The sequence below is a fragment of the Pteropus medius genome, unplaced genomic scaffold (genome assembly GCF_902729225.1).
Source record: "Pteropus medius unplaced genomic scaffold, Ma_sr-lr_union100, whole genome shotgun sequence".
In the NCBI taxonomy this organism is placed as follows: domain Eukaryota; kingdom Metazoa; phylum Chordata; class Mammalia; order Chiroptera; family Pteropodidae; genus Pteropus; species Pteropus medius.
The window spans coordinates 241,822-263,409 of NW_024346061.1; the positions used below are offsets into that span (position 1 = coordinate 241,822).

General features: G+C 39.8%; 1 protein-coding gene across 3 annotated transcripts in view; it reads left to right on the forward strand.

Moving 5' to 3' along the window:
- CLCN5 (chloride voltage-gated channel 5) overlaps nt 1–21,588 on the forward strand; it is a 161,855-nt gene that overhangs the window by 82,927 nt on the left and 57,340 nt on the right. Inside the window, exon 4 of one of the 3 annotated variants that reach the window (XM_039874866.1) lies at nt 1,004–1,169. The exons of the other annotated variants lie outside the window; for them this stretch is intronic. The gene's annotated coding sequence lies outside the window, so the exon portion shown is untranslated. The remainder of the gene's footprint in view (nt 1–1,003; nt 1,170–21,588) is intronic. 3 annotated transcript variants of the gene reach the window in all.

The following is a 21,588-nucleotide window of genomic DNA, read 5'->3' on the forward strand; positions in this document are numbered from 1 at the left end:
AGATGAACAGAGGATCTGTACATCACCTCTCAGCTGCTTACTGCATGCCTGCCTGCCCTCTGTCCCTCATTCATTCTTTTCCTTCCACAAATAGTATTCATTAGGTACTGTGCTGAGCATTGGACACAGAAGAGTGAACAAGACAGACCAGGGAGGAGAATGGACTTTATCACCACCCACCACCCCTGCATATACCGAGAGGGAGTGGGCTGGCTTTGGGACTCTCATCTACCCCCCCCCCCGCCAACTTACACACAAGTGTGATACTTCTCATTCCTGATCTCACACTGATATGTGTAGGAGAACCTCTTTACTTTAGTTCCATCCTACGTAGACGTCCTGGGCAAGAACAGTGAGCCTTTTTGTTAAATGCACACACAGAGGGTGCAGGTGCTAGAATCTTCTGTTCTGGCTCCCCCTCTCTAATCCTTGCTACCTGGGTGAGAGTGCTTTCTGAATGCAATGCACCTGGGCAAGGATTCTGAGAGAGGCAGCACCATCTTCAATAGGACAGAGCACCTCTGTGTTTTCCTCTCCTCCTTTCTACAACTACCTGTTGAGTACCTACTCTATTTCAGGTGTTGTGCTCGGTAGCTGGCCTACAGGAGAATGAGCCACATCCGTCCTTGCAGGTTGCAGAATGGACTCCTCATTCATTATTCTCGTATGTCCTGAGGGTGGGTGGGCTGTGCATTGGGACTTGACATGCTCCTCCCATCCTGGTCTCATACCAGATGTGAGTAGGAGAATCTTCTAAACCTCAGTACAATCCCACACACACTGTGCAGGAGAAGGGCCCAAATGGGTAAACACACACAGACACATAATGCAGAGTGGGCCCCTGACCAGGAGCATCAATTTCCTTCATTCAGTGTAGGTGTCAGTGCTGTCTTGAATCACTGCCCCTGTTCAAGGACTTCAAAGAAAGGAGCCTTGTCTACATTTAGAAGGTTAGAATTCTTTGTGTGGCAACTTTCCCTCCTCTTTTTTCTTTCTTCCACAGATATTTGAGTGTCTACTAGATGCCAGGTACTATGTCAGTCACAGGACATAGTAGAGATCAAAACAAACAAGGTTGCTACCCTTACATTCAGGCGGGAGACTAATGAACACACTATGACACATGGATGCTGTGCACTAATAGGCCGCTGTTCAGAAGAATGAATTGGGTAGGTCTTTATGTTCCTTGCTACCTGTTCTGCGAAAATAAACACATGGAGGTTTTGCTACAGTGAGATTTCTCACCACCCCATTCTCCAGACACACCCAATGACATAGACCTGCATGCAGACACTCCCACCCCAGCAGGCAGACCAGAGATCTTTCCTAACCCTCCCATCAATAGGGGCTAAATGAGGGAGCTCTTCTTACTGCTGTTCTTAGTGCTGCTGTGTGTGAGAGAGATCCTTTTCCTTACCTTTATGTACAGTTACATGTGAACACACTATATGCAGAAAAGTGAGCCTTCCCTGTAAACACACACACACGGCACTCAGGTATAGAAATACAGAAGGTGTATTCTCTATACATGGAGCTGTATCCATGGTGTGCATAGTATATTGAGTGTAATTAGCAGTGTCCTTTTGCCTGTGTCCAGTGTACAGGGCAATGAGCTTTCTACATGGTCCTTCAACAGCTAGAGCTTGAAGGAAACTGGCTCTTATTTCTTGATTATCTCACACATGCATATGCAGAAAGGACACTTCACTTTTGTTTAATCATAGGCAAATCATCTATGAGCAGAAGAATGATGTTTTTTTTTGTACACACTATACACGTGTGTGCATATGATCTGAAGATGCCTGAGCCTTCTGTTCGGGTCCCTATCTCTCATTCTTGGTAGTTGGGTACAAATGCTGGCCCAGTCCATTGCCTTAGTACAAAAATTCAAAGAGAGGTAATCTCATCCATGTTTAGAAGAGCAGAGAGTCATTACATTATCCCTTCCATTCTTTTATTTCTTTAATGTTCATTTAGGGTGGTGGTTCTCAAAGTGTGGTTCTCAGCATGAGTATCACCTGGGAACCTGTTAGAAATGCAAATTCTTAGGCCCTGCTCTTGACCTACTAAAGCATGAACCATAGCAGTCTGTATTCTAACAAGCCTTCCAACTGTTTCTGATGTTCACTCAAGTTTAAGAATCACTGATTTAGTGTAAGTGCTGGGACACAGTGATAAGAAAGTCAGGTAGAGGCTCAGCCTACAGAGGGTTGGAAAGGTTCAAGTGTCCCCATTTCTCATGCACTACGTCCCTGCAAGGTGCGGGAGGGAGTACATCTGCTCATTATTCTCCCCACCTCCTCCAGAACCACACACTTGGCCAGCATAGGGAGTTAAGAGAACTCATAACCAAGACTATAAAGAAAGAGCCTTATCATTACTTTTCAAGGCATGCACTTAACACTATAGATACATACACACATACACATACACACGGTGTGCAGAAGAATGAACTGCTCCTTCTCCCATACCCATTGCATATCGGAGTTGTGAATTCTCAAAGCACCTCCTGTGTGCATGGATTACAGGAGAGTGAGCCTTGTCATCATGAACCTTCTGTCAAACAATTCAATCAGCACATATTTATTGATCACTTTTTATGCCATGCACTGTGCCGGGAGTATTCTCGTATTCTCGTATTCTCTCTCTCTCTCTCTCTCTCCGCCTTTTTAAGCAGTTTTATATTTTTATTTTTTCATTTATAGTTGACAAACAATATTATATTAGTTTCAGGTGTGCACCACAGTGATTAGACATTTACATGACTTTTGAAGTGATCACCCCAATAAATCCAGTACCCATCTGACACCATGCATAGTTATTACAATAATACTGACTATATTGCCATGCTATGATCTACATCCCCATGGCTATTTTATAACTATTAATTTGTACCTCTTAACTCTCTCCCACCTTCACCCACCCCCAATCTGACAACCATCAAAATGCTCTCTGTATCTATGAGCTTGTTTCTGTTATCCTGGTCTCTAGATTCCACTTATGATATTTGTCTTTCTCTGTCTGACTTAATCCACTCAGCACAATACCCTCTAGGTCCATCCATGTTGTTGCAGATGGCAAGATTTCATTCTTTTTTATGGCCAAGTAATATTCCATTGTATTTATGTATATCACCTCTTCTTTAGCTAATCATCCATTGATGGACGCCTAGGATGCCTCTATATCTTGGCTACTGTAAATAATGCTGCAATAGCATATGGATTAATATGTCTCTTAAAAGTAGTGTTTTGAGTTTTTTCAGATAAATACCTAGAAATGGGATAACTAGGTCTTTCTTTGTCTCTTGTTGTAGCTTTTGTTTTAAAGTCTATTTTGTCTGGTATAAGTATTGCTACTCCAGCTTTTTTGTTTGTTTCCAATTTCATGAAACATCTTTTCCATTCCTTTACTATTGTTTTGTGTGGGTCTTTCAATCTGAAGTGTCCCTTGTAGTCAGCATATGTAAGGGTCTTATTTTCTTAGCCATTCAGCCACCCTATCTTTTGATTAGTCCATTTATATTTAAAGTAATTGTTGGTAGATATATAGTTATTGTCATTTTATTATTCATCTTTTTGATATTTTTTATTTTTCCTTCTTCATAAAGAAGTCCCTCTAACATTTCCTATAATACTGGCTTGGTGGTAATGAACTCCTTTAAATTTTTCTTGTCTGGGAAGCTCTTTATCTCTCCTTAAATTCTAAATGATAGCTTTGCTGGGTAGAGCAATCTTGGTTATAGGTCCTTGCTTTTCATCACTTTGACTATTTTCTGCCAAGCCCTTCTAGCATACAAAGTTTATGTTTTTCTTTTTAAATAAGTGTATTGGAGTAACATTGGTTAATACAATTATATAATTTTCAGATGTATATTATCATTTGACATCTGTATATTCTACTGTGTGTTTACTACCCAAAGTTCAGTTTCCTTCAGCTACCGTGTATTTGATTCCCTTTACCCACTTCACCGACCCCTAAACCCTATATTTGACCCCCCCTTTGCCTACCACCCCCTTCCTCCCCTACCCCACTAGTAACCACTAATCTATAGTCCTCTGGTAACCACTAGTCTATAGTACATGTCCATGTGTCTCTGTTTGTTTGTCCTGCTCATTTGTTGCTTTCAGGTTTATATCCCACATATAAGTGATATCATGTGATTTTCAACTTTTCCTTTCTGGCTTATTTCGCTTACCATAATTATCTTGAGGTCCATCCATGTTGTCGCAATGGCGGTATTTCTTCTCTTCTTATGGCTGAGTAATATTCCATTGTATATATGTACCACAGCATCTTTAGCCAATCAAGTATCATAAGACACTTCAGTTGCTTCCATGTCCTGGCCGCTGTGAATAATTCTGCTATGAACATCGGCGTGCAAATATCTTTTTGGATATGGGCTTTCAAGTCTTTGGGGAAAATGCCCAGTAGAAGGATTACTGGATCATATGGTAGATCAATTCTTAGTTTTTCGAGGAAACCCCATACTGTTTTCCATGGTGGCTGTACCAATTTGCAGTCCCATAAGCAGTGTATAAGGATTCTTTTTTTCTCCGCATCCTCTCCAACATTTGTTATTACTTGTCCTGTTGATTATAGCTGTTCTAACAGGTGTGAGGTGGTATCTCATTGTAGTTTTGATTTGCATTTCCCTAATAGCTAGTGATGTTGAACATCTTTTCATATATTTGTTGGCCATTTGTATGTCCTCTAGGGAGAAGTGTCTATTCAGGTCCTCTGCCCACTTTTTGATTGGATCATTTGTTTTTTTTGTTGTTGTTGTTATTGAGTCGTATGAATTCTTCGTATATTTTGGATATTAGACCCTTATTGGAGGTGTTGCTTGCAAATATATTTTCCCATTTGGATAGTTGTCTCTTTAACCTGTTGATGATTTCTTTTGCTGAGCAGATTTTAGTTTAATGTAGTCCCATTCATTTATTTTTGCTTTTACTTCCCTTGCTTTTGAGATCAAATTCATAAAATCCTCTTTACGTCCAAGGTCCTTGAGTTTTGTTCCTACATTTTCTTCTGTGCATTTTATTGTTTCAGGTCTTCTCTGCAGGTCCTTAATTCGTTTCGAGTCAATTTTGGTGTGTGGTGATAGACAACAGTCTAGTTTGATTCTTTTGCAGGTGGCTTTCAGATTTTCCCAGCACCATTTATTGAAGAGGCTTTCCTTTCTCCACTGTATGTTTTTTGCTTTTTTGTCAAAAATTATTTGCCCATATAAACATGGGTTGCCTTCTGGACTCTCGATTCTGTTCCACTGATCAGTGTGCCTGTTTTGCTGCCAATATCATGCCGTTTTGATTACTGTTGCTTTGTAGTATAATTTGAAGTCAGGCAGAGCGATGCTTCCGGTCTCATTCTTTTTTCTCAGGATGGCTTTGGCAATTCGGGGTCTTTTGTGCTTCCATACAAAGCTGATGATTTTTGTTCTATTTCTTTAAAAAATACCAATGGGATTTTGATGGGGATTGCATTAAATCTGTATAATGCTTTACGTAATATAGTCATTTGAACTATGTTGATTCTTCCAATCCAAGAACATGGAATATCTTTCCATTTCTTTGTATCTTCTTCAGTTTCTTTTAATTGGGTCTTATAGTTTTCATTATATAGGTCCTTCACTTGTTTCATTAAATTTATTCCTAGGTATTTTATTCTTTATGTTGCAATTGCAAAAGGAATTATTTTTTCCATGGCTTTTTCTGACACTTCATTATTAAAGTATAGGAACTCTATGGATTTTTGAACGTTGATTTTGTATCCAGAGACATTACTGTATTTGCTTATTGTTTCTAGTATTGTTCTTGTGGAGTCTTTAGGTTTTCTATATAGAGAACCATGTCATCTGCAAATAGTGACAGTTCGACTTATTCGTTTCCTATTTGGATGCTTTTATATCTTTCTCTTGTCTGATTGCACTCGCTAGGACTTCCAATGTTATATTGGAAGTGGACAGCCTTGCCTTGCTCCTGATCTTAGAGGGAAGGTTTTTAGTTTTTCACCATTAAGAATAATGTTGGCTGAGGGTTTGTCATAAATGGCCTTTATTATGTTAAGATACTTTCCTTTTCTGATTTTGTTATATGTTTTGATCATAAATGGATGCTATATCTTATCGAAGGCTTTTTGTGCATCTATTGATGTGATCATATGATTCTTATTATTTAATTTGTTTATGTGGTATATCAAATTAATTGATTCGTGTGTGTTGAACCATCCCTGTGCCTGTGGGATGAAGCCCACTTGATCTTGGTGTATAATCTTTTCAATATGTTGCTGTATTCGGTTCGCTAGTATCTTATTTAGGATTTTTGCATCTGCGCTCATGAGAGAGATTGGTCTGTAGTTTTCTTTTTTTGTGTTATCTTTACCAGGTTTTGGTATCAGAGTAATATTGGCCTCATAAAATGCGTTTGGAAGTATTGCCTCCTCTTCAAATTTTTGGAAGAGTTTGAGGAGAATAGTAAATCTTTGAATATTTGGTAGAATTCACTGGTGAAGCCATCTGGCCCTGGACATTTACTTTTTGGTAGGTTTTTGATGATTGTTTCAATTTCCATACTGCTGATGGGTCTATTTAGACTTTCCAGTTCTTCTTAATTCAGTCTAGGGAGGTTGTATTTTTCTAAGTACTGGTCCATTTCTTCTAGGATATTAAATTTGCTGTTATATACTTTTTCATAGTATTCTTGTATCATCCTTTGTATTTCTGCGATGTCAGTCATAATTTCCCCTCTTTCCTCCCTGATTTTGTTTATTTGTGTCCTTTCTTTTTTTCTTTAGTGAGTCTAGCCAGGGATTTGTCAATTTTATTAACCTTCTCAAAGAACCAGCTCTTTGTTGCATTTACTTTTTATATTGTTTTGTTTTGTTTTCAATTTCATTTATTTCTGCTCTAAATCTGATTATTTCTTTCCTTTGCTGACTTTAGTCTTCATTTGTTCTTTCTTTTCTAGTTTTTTAAGATGAAACGTTATGTTGTTTAGTTGACCTCTTTCTTGTTTTTGGAGATAGGCCTGTAATGATATGAACTTTCCTCTATGACTGTTTTTGCCATGCTTTGATATCTTGTACTATCGTTCTCATTCATTTCTATGTATCTCTTGATCTCTCTATTTCTTCTCTGACCCAGCTATTCTTCATTAGCATGTTGTTGAATCTCCATGTATTTGTGGTTCTTCCTGATTTCTTTCTGCAGTTGATCTCTAGTTTCAAAGCATTATGATCAGAGAATATGGTTGATATGATTTCAACCGTCTTATATTCGTTGAGGCTATCTCTGTGTCCCAGTATGTGGTCGATTCTTGAGAATGTTCCGTGTGCACTAGAGAAGAATATATAAGCTGCTGATTTGGGATGGAAGGCTCTGTAAATGTTCATTATGTCCAGTTGGTCTAATGTGTCATTTAAAGGTGTTATTTCCTTATTGATTTTCTGTTTGGATGATCTGTCCATATCCCACAGTGGGATATTTAGGTCCCCTACTATGATGGTGTTTTGGTCTCTCTCTCCCTTTAGTTATGTTAGTAATTGCTTTGTATATTTCGGGGTTCCCTGATTGAGAGCATAGATATTAATAAGTGTTATGTCTTCTTGGTTCATGATTCCCCTTATCATTATGAAGTGCCCCTCAGTATCTTTCTTTACCTTTTATATTTTGAAGTCTCTTTCGTTTGATATTAGTACCACTACTCCCACTTTTCTCTGAATGCCATTTGCTCGAAATATCATTTTCCACCCTTTCACTCTGAGTCTGTATTTGTCTTTGCAGCCGAGATATATCTCCTGGAGGCAGCATATGGTTGGTTTTTGTTTTTTGATCTGTTCTGCAACTCTGTGCCTTTTTATTGGTGAGTTCCATCCATTTACATTTAGGGTGATTATTGAAATAGGAGGTCTTCTTATATCCATTTTATCATTTACTTTCTTGTAGCTTGGTGTTTCCATTGCTTCCTTGTCCTTGTGCTACTGTTTTCTTTATTTTGGTGGATTTTATGGATTTTCCCTCTGGTCCTTCTTGTTTTGTGTTATAAACAATGGTTCTGAATCTCTGGCGTGTGGTTACCATTATGAATATGTAAAAGATAGTTTTACATATATACAGTCATTCATTTTCTTCTGCACGTGCCTTATCTCCATTCCCCTTTCTGAATTTGGATCTTTGATTCCCCCCCTTTTCTGTCATTGTTATCTCAATTTGTCCCTATTTATGCTGAATGTTCATTACTATCTTGTTACAACAATTCTCTTCTTATTATTTAAGCTTATAATGCCCTGTTCTTAGTAATGTTTGCACTCTTCTGCTTCTATTTGCCTAATAGTCACTTTACTCCTAATTATGTTTTTTTGGTCATTTTTTTAGGTGAACTGACCCATTTCAGTATTTCCTGTAGTGCAGGCCTTGTAGTGGAGAATTCTCTCAATTTTTGTATGTCTGGAAAGGTCTTAATTTCTCCTTCATATCTAAAGGAGAGCTTAGCTTGTTACATTATTCTAGACTGGTAGTTTCTTTCACTTGTTTAAATATTCGATTCAATTCCTTTCTGGCTTATAAGGTTTGCGTTGAGAAGTCCGATGATAATCTAATGGGTTTATCTTTATAAGTTGCCGTTTTTTTTTCTCTCTGCCTTCCTTGAGAATTCTTTCTTTGTTGTTGATTTTTGATAATTTTAATACGATGTGTCTTGATGAAGGCCTTTTTGGGTTGAGATAACTGAGTGTTCTATAGACTTTTTGAATTCCAAGCTCCAGTTCATTCTTTAGATTTGGGAAATTCTCATCAATGATTTGTCTGACAATGCTTTCTAATCCCTGTTTCTTTTCCTCGCCTTCATTATTGCCCATTATTCTTATGTTTTCTCTCCTTATAGTGTCAAATATTTCTTGAATCTATCTTTCATTATTTTTCAGTCTTTGATTTCTCTCTTCTTCCTTCTGATTTATTTCTAGAGATCTGTCTTCGATATCACTGATCTTTTCCTCCATTTGGTTGACTCTATTTCCCAAGCTTGCCATTTCATTTTTCAACTCTTACAGTGTGTTCTTCATCTCAAGAAGTTCTATTTGGTTCTTTTTGAGGGATTTAATCTCCCTGTTCTGCTCATCTAGTTGTTTTTTCAATTCCTGAAATTGTTGATTTGAGTTCTTTTGGATCTCATTGAGTTTTTTCAGTAGTACCATCCTGAATTCTCTGTCATTTAAGTCACCTATTTCTATGTCTGTAAGCTTATTTTCTGGAGATTTTTTTCCTTCTTTCTGAGCTGCCTTGCCACTTTGGTTGTTCATGGTATTTAATGGTCTATTTCTCTGCCTGGGCATTAATGCAAGTGTAGTCTACTGTTTTTCCAGAAAGATTTATTGTATAAAGTTCTCTCTTTAGCCTGTTGCGAAGAAGGCGCTTTCCTTTTGGTTTCCAGTAGGTGATGTCTAGGCCTCTTGGATCCCTGCTTTATATAAAGTCTTAATAATGCTTTTTAAATTTTCTGTAGATATTTAATCACGCTCGCTACCCTCAGTTTCAATCCCTGTCAGTGTCAGCAACAGTCTCGGCAGTGTTTGCTGAGATTCCCCTGGAGCTCCGCGGTGAATGGTCTCGGAGGGTATGAGGGGAAGGGCCCTCTGGGTTGGGGCTTGGGAGCTGCGGCTCATCCTCGGTTTTGCAACTGGAGCTGGCAAAAATCAACTGTTGTTCCTCTGCAGTCCCATCCTGCTTCTCTGCTTTCTGCCCTAATGACTAGGCCCTGCAGCTTTCCCAGGCAGGGCTGTTTGGGGCCCTCCAGCTTTACCAGGCAGAGCTGTCCGGGGAACTTGCTGTAGGAACTCGTTGCTTCTTCTCCCTTCCCCTTCCTCCTGCAGAGAGCTCTGGGCAGCTGAGAGAGGCAGCTTCTTTATTTGTCCTGGTCCACCATCCGACACCCAGATTTTCTGACCTGTGGTAGCTCTTATGTGCAGATCCCATGCTCAGACGTGCTGGTATGCAGTTTGGGTGGTTTTTGTTGTTGTTGTTGTTGTTGTTGTTGTTGAGTTTTAGATTATCAGCTTCTTGTTGTTTCAAGGGGAGAGATCTGGGGATGTCTCTCACTCCACCATGTTTCCAAAGATTCTACAAAGTTTCTGTTGAGAAATCAGCTCACAATTTTATGGGAGCTCCCTTCTAGATAACTAATTGCTTCTTTTTTGCTGCTTTTAAGATTTTCTCTTTGTCTTTAACCTTTCACATTTTAATTATGTTGTGTCTTGGTATGGTCCTCTTTGCATTCATCTTGTTTGGGACCCTTTGTGCTTCCTCGGGTTATATGTCTATTTTCTTTACCAAGTTTGGGAAATTTTCCATCATTATTTCTTCAAATAGGTTTTTGATTCCTGGCTCTCTCTCTTCTCCTGGTGTCCCTATGATGTCAATATTGTTATCCTTGATGTTGTCCCAGAGGTTCCTTAAACTATCCTCATTTTTTTTTTGGATTCTTTTTTCTTGTTGCTGTTCTGATTTGGTGTCTTCCACTACGTCATCCTCTAAATCACTGATTCTTTCCTCCACTTTATTCATTCTATCGATTCCTTCTAATGTACCCTTCATCTCAGATAGTGTATTCTTCATTTCTGACTGGTTCCCATATGTTTTCCATTTCTATTTTTATGTTTTATATCTCTATGTTAAAGGTCTCACTGAGTTCATCTACTTTTCACCTAAGGTCATTGAGTGTCCCTATTACCATTGTTTTGAACTCTTCATCAGGTAGATTGCTTGTCTCCATTTTCTTTATTTTTTTTCCCCCTGGAGCTTTGTTCTTTTCTTTTATTTGGGACATATTTCTTTGTCTTCCCATTTTGGCTGCTCCCTTGTGTTTGTTTCTATGTACTAGGTGGGGCCACTATGTCTCCCTGACTTAGTAGAGTGGTCTTACGTAGTAGGTGTGCTGTTGGGCCCAGTGGCACAGTCTTCCCTGGTCATTTAAGCAGACCGCTCCAGGTATGACACTTGTATGGGTTGTGTGTGCCCTCCTGTTGTAGTTGAGCCTTGGTTACTGTTTGCTCATCAGTGGGAGGGATTGACCCTCAGGCTAATTGGTTATAATGACTGGCCATGAGCAGTGGAAGAGTTGTTGTTCAGAGATTGACCCTACAGAGCAAGACTCGCTTTAGCAGGGCTCTGGTGCCTACTCTGTCTGCCCTTTCAGTGTGTAATCTTCAGATGTAACCCTGGTGGTATTCCAGCTCAGACCCAAGCTGGCCATCGGGTGTGCAGGCCACGTCCTCCGGGGGATGGTGCCCTGCTTGGGGCCAGCAGGCTAAGTTTAGCCACAGACTGTGCCCAGCTTGGGGCCAGCTGGTGTGAGCCACCAAGCAATCCTCAGATGGCCGCCACCCACACTGGGCTTGGAAGGGCCTTGAGAGGCCAAGCCACTAACCGAGGCCTGCTGCCACTAGTACCAAGCTTGGGGCTGCTCAGCAAGAGGTACGGGGCACGCTGAGGCCAGATGCTGCTTGTTTAGGTTTTGTGAACCTTTGAGAGATTTTAAGAAAGTTTGTAGTATGAGCCAAGGCATGCTGTTTGTATGGAAAATCCACTGGAATCGGCTTGGATGGGCCTACATGTTGGGAGGGGCAAGGTCTCAGAGAATCATCAGGGCGGGGTGAACAGTGTTAGCTATGTTGATGGAGACTCAGATATGACACCTTTCTAGTTCTGCAAGCCACGTGGGGAGGGTGCAGCAAAGGAACAATGCCCTCCGCCAGCACTTTTGTCTAGGAGAAAGCCACCTCTCCAGCCCTCGCCCTGAAGCCGGACAACCCAGTTCCTCCCTGTGTGTCTATGGTGCCCTTTGAGCTTCTGCCCCAAAGCTGGTGCCCAGAGAGAGTGAGTTAGTCAGCAGTAAGGCCACGTGTGGTCCCCGAAATAGGAAAGTCTGTGACTCCCTCAACCCTCCATCTCACTCAGCCACCATCTTTGCTGATTTTCCCAGCCAGAAGTTGTGGAGACTTCCATTCCCAGCATTGGAATTCTGGACTGGGGAGCCCAGTGTGGGACCAGGACTCCTCACTCTTCCACAGGGATATCTGCAGCCGAGATATTTCTCCTAATTCTCAACCACCACACATGGGTGTTGGACCAGCCAATTTCATGTCTCCGCCCCCTCCTACCAGTCTTGAGGTGGCCTGTCCTGTGTGTCCCCAGTTGTGGGACTTCTGTTCAGCCAGAATTCAGGTGACTCCCAATGATGGCTATTCTGTAGTTTAGTTGTAATTCTGATGTTGTCGTGAGAGGAGACAAGCACAGCGTTTACCTACTCTGCTATTTTGACTGGATTAGACAGCTTCTCTCTTTACAGGACTTTCTGTCTAGTTGAGGTGTGTGGTAAGTGAACTTCCCGAGGCCTAGACAACAGGCATGCAGAGTATACCAGGAACTGAGCCTTCTCATTCTCCTGTGCATACCCACATTCTCCCTGTGCATGCATGCATACGCACGCATGCACGCATGCACATACACACAACACACACACACAGACATAAATGTAGACACATTTCTGCACAAAACTGAAAGACAGGAGAGAGGCTTCATTATTATTTACATTTGTCTTCAGAAGTGTTGTACAACTGCAATTTCCTTGTTGCGCATACACTCAAATACGCATGTAGTGTGCAGGTACCTGAACCATGATGTTTGCTCCTTTTACCCTGTTCTTTCACTCTAGGTGCAAGCGTTGGTTTATCAATGCAATGGTCTTGTGCAAGAATATAAGATTGTGAGCCTGGTGTATGTGTAGGACAGAGCCTGTACAGCACTCCCCTTACTGTACTTTGCTTGTTCTTTCATTCATTTATTTGTGTTTGCATTTCTTTGTCTATTCATCCATCCATTTAACAAATTTACAGAGTCTGCTGTTTGAGATTGCCATGGTGAATTAGCTGTAGGGACACCAGCCTTACTGTCTAGTAGGCCCCTGAAGAGTCAACTTCCTCATGATAATGTTTGTAACTGCATGGGCTCAGGGTTCAGGAATTCAGTTTCTCCTTTTCCCCTCACACAGATGTGCATGTGATGTGCATGTCCTGAGCCTTCTGCCCTGCCCCCCTTCTCTAATCCTTGCTATCTGGGTGCTAGTGCTGTCTCAATGCAATGCACCTGGGCAAGGATTGAGAGAGGGTGGGCTCGACAGCACCAAGAAGGACAGAGCTTATACATCACCCTTCCCTTTCCCCACTTCTTCCCTCCCTTGTCCCTCCTTCCTTTCCTTTCTCCCTCTTCTACCTTCTCTTCCTTCCCAGTAGGAGTTTTGAGTGACTGGTGGGTGTTGGGGAAGCACAGGAGACCAGAAGAGTTAGGGATTTCAGGCTTTCCATTTGCTAGACTTATGTTCTAGGAGAAATGTCCTTATCAAATAATGTCTATATGCTCAGGTGTCCAGAGTGCTGGACAGTGAGCTTTTTCTTTATTCCCCTTCTGCTTTCTACACACAGAATGGTGGGCGGGGATCAGAGCCTTCCCATCTGCTCCCTCCCTAACTTCTTTCAACCTAGATGTGGGTGCTATCTCAAATATTGTCTTTAGTCAAGTTTTCAAACAAGGGGAACCTTGCCTACATATGGCAGGACCAAGTGCTGTTATGTCTACCTTCTTGCCTTTCTGGATTCGTATGGAGTGTCTGCAATGTGTCAGGCATTGTGTTGAGTGTTAAGGATACAGTAATGAACAAGGCAGGCAAAAATCACTGGGTGTGCTCTTTGATGGACAACTTTAGGAGAATGAACTTTATATAGATCCACAGTGCAGATGGGCACAAATGTTGGGGATGCCAAAGAGTGAGCTTTCCTCTTCCCGCCACTTACTGAGGGGACTCTCACCCTATACCCTCTGAGGATGGAGATATGTGCACATTGGTGGAGAAGCTTTACACTCATAAATGTGTATGAGTTCAAGCTGCTCTTATCTCCCAGGACCTGAGGCATGACTGTGATATTCCTTAAGATGTTCACCACAGACTCTTCTGGAATTGGAGAGGTAGTGAAGAGCAGGGGGACCTCCTTATTGCTTACCTTTTATGCATACCACACAGTGCGGAAATGAGAACAGCCTATGTCTTTATGTTACCATGCTACCTGTGTATTTTCATCTCTCTCTGTCTCTTTCTGTCTCACCTAGGCTATGCAGGTGCCCCATGTTTGGATTTACTCCCTCTGTCCCATCCTTAGTATCTGGGCCCAAGTGCTCTCTCACTGTTGTGCTCCAGTACAGGGACTCTAACAGAGTGAGCCTTATCTGACATTGACAAATGCAGAGTGCCCTTATATTACTCTTCTCTCCCATTCATTCGTTTATTTCTTTGATAAATATTTGAGTGGCTTCTGGGTGTTAGGGATACAGTGGTTTCGATGTTCAGTGGGTTTGTGTAAGAATAAAAATTTTTATTATCATTGTGCCATGTTTAGAGTGTGAATAAACGAGACTTTTGTTTCTTCTTCTCTATGCCAAAAAAGGTGAATCTTCTTTTTAGCAGACTATTGGAAACATATAGAAAGGTAAATTTACTCATTACTTGTTATGCACACATGCAGTATGTCAGGACGGGCTTTGTCCTTGCAGGTAGGTAAAGGATCTTGCACATATATGTGCACATACTGTTCCAGTGCTTGAGCCTTTTGATGTGCTCCTTCTCTCATATTCATTGCATATGGATGCTGTGCTTTCTGAATCCACTATCTATATTGCCTTGGTCTAAGAACAGTGTGCATTGTGATCATATAGAAGGACTGTTCATCTTTAAGTCACTTCCCTAAGGTTTGGTCATTCTTTCAGCAGTTATTTAGGGAGTATTTACTATGTGCCAGTCACTATGCTGGTTTCTAGAAATACTACGGTACAAAATAGACAGTATTGGGTGTTTTACTTTGTGGGCACATACAGGAGTTTCTTAGAAACTCTTAAGATGTTCCCTATCCACTTTTTAACTCACATTTGGGTGTAAAGGGAGGCAGAAGAGTATTGTCCCAGAGTTCAAAGTTGCATATCAACAGCACATTTTCTCTCCTGGAAACGAGGGGACAGTCCTATGAGGTAAGCTATTTAGGATAAATCACTAAGAGAAAAGGGGTAGTGGTTGGAGAATTCAGATTTAGTCTAGCATTTTTAGCCTGTTTCTACTTAGCAGTATTCTTCAGTATACTCTCTACTTCGACTAGGCTGATCTATTCATTCCTACCTTTGCCCATTGCCCATTATAGAGTTATGATTTTCAGGTCAGCATAACAATACAGTATTACAAATGGTAAGGAGGGGAGAGGAAACAGACACTACATTTCAATCTTCTTTCTCGAGTTCTTAAACAGGACTTAAAAATCCTGACTCTCAGTCTTTCTCTCCCAACTTCTTCCACTATACTCTGCAGAAGAGACTCAGATTGTTTAATATGTGCTCCTTAACTTTTATATACCCTAAAATCCCATTTTGGTTACTAGCCATGCCTTTCCCCCCCTCAGACTTTACATTTCTCTTGATGTGAAGGACCAGCAGGATCAGCATTCCCCACCTCAGACCTAGGGAATCAGAAAGTTGGGGATGGGGAAGCAGTCTGTGTTTTAACAAGCCCTCCAGGGGAGTCTGATGCACACTGAGCTTAGAGAACCACTGGTTTAAATAACTTTAATGGAAGTTTGAATTACACAGGATGCTTTTTTGAATCAAAATTTTCTTATGTGTATACTGCCATTTCAGTCTCTGATTTTCTAGAACTTAATAGACTTCTCTCATCAGTTTTAGGTTTACAGAAATATTAAGCAGAAAGTACAGAGTTACCGTATATTCCCCCATCCCAGTTTCTTCTATTATTAACATCTTGCAGTTTGTATAGCACACTTACTACAGTTGAGGGGCCAATATTGATACATTATTGTTAACTAAAGTCCATAGTTTCATTCGAGTTCCCTCTTTTGACATGTATCCATTATAGTATACAGAGTAGTTTCACCATCCTAAAAATCCTCTGTGCTCTGCCTGTACATCCCTCCCACCTCCTAAATGCATGACAAACACTGATCTTTTTACTGTCTACATAGTTTTGCCTTTTCCAGAATATCTTATGGTTGGAATCTTACAATATATAACCTTTGCAGAATGATTTATTTTACTTCATTTAAGACTCCACCACATATTATGTGGCTCAATAACTCATTTATTTTTATCGCTGAATAATATTACATTATCTGGATATACTATAGTTTGTCTATCCACTCACCTACTGAAGGACATCTTGGTTTCTTCCAACTTTTGGCAATTACGAGTAAAGCTGCTATAAGCATCTGTGTGCAGGTTTTGTGTGGACGTAAATTTTCATATCATTTGGGTAAATACCAAGGAGCACAATTGCTGGATTGTATAGTAAGAGTATGTTTAATTTTGTAAGAAATTGCCAAACTGTCTTCCAAAGTGTCTGTACTATTTTTGTATTCCCACCAATAATGAGAGTTCAGTTGCTTCACAACCTCATCAGTATTTAGTATCAGTGTTTTATATTTTAACCATTGTTGTTTTAACTTGCAATTTTCTAATCACATGATATTGAACATCTTTTCATATGCTTATTTGCCATCTATATATCTTCTTTTTTTAGGTTCAGATCTTTTGTTCATTTTTAAATTGGGTGGTTCTCTTTCTTGTCAAATTTTAAGAAATCTTTTTATATTTTGGGTACCCGTTTCTTATCATTTATGTTTTTTGCAAATATGTTCTCTAGTATGTGACTTGTCTTTTCATTCTATTAGTAGTGGCTTTTGCAGAGCAAAAATTTTTAATATTAATGAAGTCCAATTTATCAAGTCTTTCTTTCATAGATCACACCTTCGATACTGTATCTAAAAAGTGATTGCCAAACCCAAGGTCACCAAGATTTTCTCCTATGTTATCTTCTGGAAGTTTTATAGTTTTGCATTTTACATTTAGGTCTATCATCCATTTTGAGTCACTTTTTTTGTGTGTGAATGTTGAAGATCTGTATCTAGATTCATTTTTCTTCACATGTAGATGTCCAGTTGTTCCAGTACTATTTGTTGAAAAGACTATCTTTTATCAACTGAATTGCCTTCACTCCTTTGTCAAAGATAGGTTGACCATATATATATGGGTTTATTTCGAGGCTCTTTATTCTGTTTCATTGATCTATTTGCCTATTCTTTCACCAATATCACACTGTCTTAATTACTCTAGCTTTATAGTAAGTGTTGAAGTTGGGTAATGCTCCAAATTTATTCTTCTTCAATCTTGTGTTGACTATTCTGGGTCATTTATGTTGATAAGTATCAATATAAACTTTATAATCAGATTGTCAATATCCACAAAATAACTTGTTGGGATTTTGATTGGGATTGCATTAAATCTATAGATCAAGTTGAGAACTGACATCTTGACAATATTGAGTCTTCCTATCTAGGTGCATGGACTATGTCTCCATTTATTGAGATCTTTGATTTCTTTCATCACAGTTTTGTAGTTTTCTTCATGTAGATCTTATACCTATTTTGTTAGATTTATACCTAATTATTTTATTTTTTTTGGTGCTAAAATATAAATGACATTGTGTTTTAAAATTCAAATTCTGATTGTTCATTGCTGATATATAAGAAAGCAGTTGACTTTTTAATATTAACCTCGAATCCTGCAAACTTGTTATGGTTGTTTATTAGTATCAGTAATTTTTTGGTTGATGCTTTGTGATTTTCTATATACAATCATGTCATTTGTGAACAAACAGTTTTATTTTTTTCCTTCCTGATCTGTATACCTTTTGTTTCCTTTTCTCATCTTCTTGGATTAGTTGGGAATTCCAGTAAGAGGATTAATAGGAGCGGTGAGTGCAGATATCTTTGCCTTGCTTCTGACCTTAACAGGCAAGCATCTAGTTTCTAACCATTAAGTATGATGGTAATAGTTTTTTTTTTCAGCTGTGAAATATATAGTACACAATTAGTTGCTTGTATTTACATTGTACAATTCAATGAGGTTTTCTTTTCAATTACAGTTGGCATACAATAATATTAACATATTATTGTTTCAGTTGTACAGCATAGTGATTAGAGATCTATATAACTTACAAAATGATCACCCCACTAAATCTAGTGCCCCTCTTCCCCCTTACATATTTATTACAACATTATAAATGATTTTACTTATGCTGCACTTTATATCTCCATGTCTGTTTTGTAACTATCCATTTAACTTAATCCCTTTGCCCTTTTTCACTGTCTCCCCAACTCCCCTCCCATCTAGTAGCCCTCGAAATATTCTCTATGAGTTTAATTCTTTTTGTTGTTGTTTATTTTGTTCTGTAGATTCCACAGGTATGCGAAATCATGTGATATTTGTCTTTCTCTGTCTGACTTATTTCATTCAGTGCCATACCCTCTAGGTCCATCAAGGCAATATCTTTTTCCATCCCCTTCCTTTTAGTCTGTGTGAGTCTTTTAATCTGAAGTGAGTCTCTTGAAGGTAGCATATGTAGGGGTCTTGTTTTCTTATACATTCGTTCACTCTATCTTTTGGTTGGAGCACTTAATTCTTTTCCATTTGAGGTACTTGTTGATAGTAATGTAGTTATTACCATTCTTTATTCCCGTTTTTGATACGTGTTTTTTCTTCTTAAAGAAGTCCCTCCAACATTTCTTGTAATACTGACTTGATGTTGATAAATTCCCTTAGCTTATTTTTTAATTTATTTATTTTAATTAGTTTCAAGTGTACAGTACATTGGTTAGACATCTACATAGGTCATAAAACGATCCCTCCAATTGCTCTCTCCCTCCCCTGACCCTCCAGCTAGCCAATATATTAATGCTAACTGCATTCCCTATGCTGGGCTCCTCATCCCCATGACCATCCATCAGCTACTAATATGTGCTTCTTTAACCCTTCACCTTATTCAATCAGCCTCTCAAACCCCGCTCTCCTCTGTCCATCACCAAATTGTCCACTGTATTTGTGAGTCTGTTTTTGATTAGTTTGTTCTTTTTATTCCTTAGATTCCACATATAAGTGAAATCATATACTGTTCATCTTTCTCTGTCTGACTTAAATACCTTCTAGGTCCATCAAAGCAATATCTTTTTCCACCCCCTTAATTTTAGTCTGTGTGTGTTTTTTAATCTGAAGTGAGTCTCCTGTAGGCAACATGTATGGGTCTTGTTTTCCTATACATTTATCCACTCTATCTTTTAGTGGGAGCACTTAATTCTTTTCCATCTGAGGTACTTATTGATAGAAATGTAGTTATTACCATACTTTATTCCTGTTTTTGATACATGCTTTTTCTTCTTAAAGAAGTCCCTCCCAACATTTCCTGTAATACTGGCTTGGTGGTGATAAATTCCCTTATCTTATTTTTGTATGGGAAGCTGTTTATCTGTCCTTGGACTCTAAATGATAGCTTTGCTGGATAAAGTATTCTTATTTGTAGATGCTGAGTCTTCATCACGCTGAATATTTTGTGCCAAGCCCTTCTGTCCTGCATAGTTTCTTTCGAGAAATCAGGTGCCAGGCTTATTGGTGCTCCCTTGTAGGTAACTATCTGTTTTTCTCTTGCTGCTTTTAGTAATCTTTCTTCGTATTTAACTATTGGCATTTTAATTGTGATGTGTCTTGGTGTGGGCCTCTTTGGATCCCTGGTTTTTTGGATTCTCTGAGCTTCCTGGGGGTTTATATCCATTTTCTTCACCAAATTAGGGAAGTTTTCTATCATTATTTCTTCAAATAGCTGTTTAACTTTTTGTTTTCCTTCAGGTACACCGATCAGATGGATATTTTGACCTTTAATAGTGTCCCATATGCTCCTTAAATTATTTTTATAGTCTTGGGGATCTTTTTTCTTGCCATTCTGATTGAGTGTCCTTGGCTTTCCCGTCCCCCAGATAGGTCATTTTCTTTATTCACTTTGTTTATTCCTTTGTTTATTCCATTTAATATACTTCTCATCTCAGATAATGCGTTCTTCATTTCTGACTGGTTCCCTTTTATAATTTCCATTTCCATTTTTATCTTTTTTATCTCTTTGTTGAAGTTCTCACTGAATTTATCTACACTTCCCAAAAGTTCATTGAACATCTTTATAACCAGTGTTTTGAACTCTGCATCTGTTAGATTGCTTGACTCCATTATTCCTGGATCTCTGTGCTGTTTTCTCATATGGTTGCTGCTTTTTTGTCTTCTCATTTTGGCTGCCTTTTCTTGTCTGTTTCTATGTACTAAGCAAAGCTCCTAAGTCTCCCGGTCTTATTAATGTGGATTTGTGAGGTAGATGTCTGTCCAGAGGCACAGTCCTGAGAGGGGTTCAGCTGCAGGCCAAATTTAGCCCCAGCCTGTGCCCCTCCGGGTCCACCTGTTAAGATTCAGCAAGCAATCCACAGATGCCGTGCTTATAGTTGCCTCAAAAGGCGACACCAGAAACTGAGGTCAGCTGCCTCCAGTGTGAATCTAGGCGCTGCTCAGGAAGGAGCACCTGACTCGCTGAGGACACTCCTGGATGCGGCTTGGGTGGGGCCGCGGAGTTGGGGGAGGTGGGGTTTCAGGGAATCCTCTGGGTGGAGTGACCTCTGTTATCCAGTTTGATGACGTCTAGGCTATGGCAGCTCTGTGTCTGCGCACTGGGAGCAGGGAGGGCTTAACAGGGAACAATGGATACCGCTGGCACTTTTACACAGAGCGAGTCTCACCTCAACCCTCACTCTGACAATGTCTCCCTGTAAGTTCCTGGTGCCCCCTGCATGTAGCCAAATTGCACTGGTGCTCAGAGCAGCAGGTCTGTCACTGTGAAAATCCACTCATGGCCGCGGCCCCTTTAAGAGGCGTCTGCTGCTGCCTCAGCTGCAGCCTCGTGAGACCGGGCAGCCTCGCGAGACTGGGCAGCCTTGCGTCCTCGTCCTATCCTACCTTCTGCTGTTGCAGGGTGATTTCTTGGATTTCTCCCTAGTTGTATGGCTTGTTCGTCTAGATCCCAGGTGATGTTTTCTTGCTGCTGCTCCTTGTTTCCATCACAACTTTGATTTGGTCGCCAGAGGGATGAACAGAGCCTCTATCATCTATACCATATTTTTTTTCCCTTTCCCCTTAGCTTATTTTTGTCTAGGGGGTTCTTTATCTGTCCTTTGAGTCTAAATGATAGCTTTACTGGATAAAGCATTCTCGGTTGTAGATCCTAGGCTTTCATTACATTGAATATTTTGTGCCAAGCCCTTCTGTCCTGCATAATTTCTTTTGAGAAATCAGCCGCCAGTCTTATGGGTGCGCCCTTGTAGGTAATTACTTTTCTCTTGCTGATTTTAATATTCTTTCTTTGTATTTAACCTTTGGCATTTTAATTATGATGTGTCTTGGTGTGGGCCTCTTTGGGTTCCTGGTTTTTGGGACTCTCTGAGCTTCCTGGGGTTGTATGTCTTATTTTCTTCACTAGGCGACGGAATTTTTCCATCATTATTTCTTCAAATAGCTCTTCAACTCCTTGTTTTCCTTCAGGTACCCCCATGACATAGATTTTTTTACATTTAATAGTGTCCCATAGGCTCCTTAAATTATTATAGTCTTGGCTTCTTTTTCTC